The following is an 803-nucleotide window of genomic DNA, read 5'->3' as shown; positions in this document are numbered from 1 at the left end:
AAAAAAATCTGACTAGTCCCATTCTTTAATTTAGTTTTACATTGACTTGAACACCAGAAGATGTAATCCATATATATAAAATAATTATACCTATCTTGGAAAAAATAATGGGAGTGTTTATGTAGGGACTATATTGTGATTGTAGTCCTCAGCCAAATTCTACCAGAATTACTTCGTAAGTGTATTAAATCAGACCCAAAGTTGGAATGGGGAGGTAGGGAGGGGAATGGCAGAATATTCCTTCAGGTCTGACTTTACTTTCTTCCTGAACGTGAACACGTGAGCCTGTTATTGCTAGGCTTGGCTTAAGACTCAGGAGAGTGGATCTTTATGAATAGTCCCTAAAATGAAAGTGCTCAGGCTGTTAACATGGCTTCCTCCAGAATGATGATGTGAACCGGGGGTGTTTGTATCTGAAAAGGCAGTGGTGTGATTCAGTCTGAGTCTGAAGGCCTGAGAACCAGGGGAGCCTGTGGTGTAAATCCCAGTCCAAGGGCCAGAGAGATGAGATGTCCCAGCTCAGTTAGTGAGATGGAAAAAAGTGGTGAATTCCTTCTTACTCCAATCTCCTTCCTACTCCAGGCCCTCAACAGACTGGATGTTGCCCACTCACATTGGGGAAGGCAGTCTGCTTTGCCAAGTCCACTGATTCAAATGCTAATCTCAGCCAGAAACACCTTCACAGACACACCTAGAAATAATGTTTAATCTGGGTACCCCATGGCCAGTCAAGTCAACATATAAAATTAACTGTCACAGAGCCCCTTGACATTGCTAATGGGAACGTACAATTATACAGCTGC

The sequence above is a fragment of the Phocoena sinus genome, chromosome 11, assembly GCF_008692025.1.
Source record: "Phocoena sinus isolate mPhoSin1 chromosome 11, mPhoSin1.pri, whole genome shotgun sequence".
In the NCBI taxonomy this organism is placed as follows: Eukaryota; Metazoa; Chordata; class Mammalia; order Artiodactyla; family Phocoenidae; genus Phocoena; species Phocoena sinus.
The sequence above is the reverse complement of the archived record's forward strand: the minus strand, read 5'-3'. Positions refer to the sequence as shown.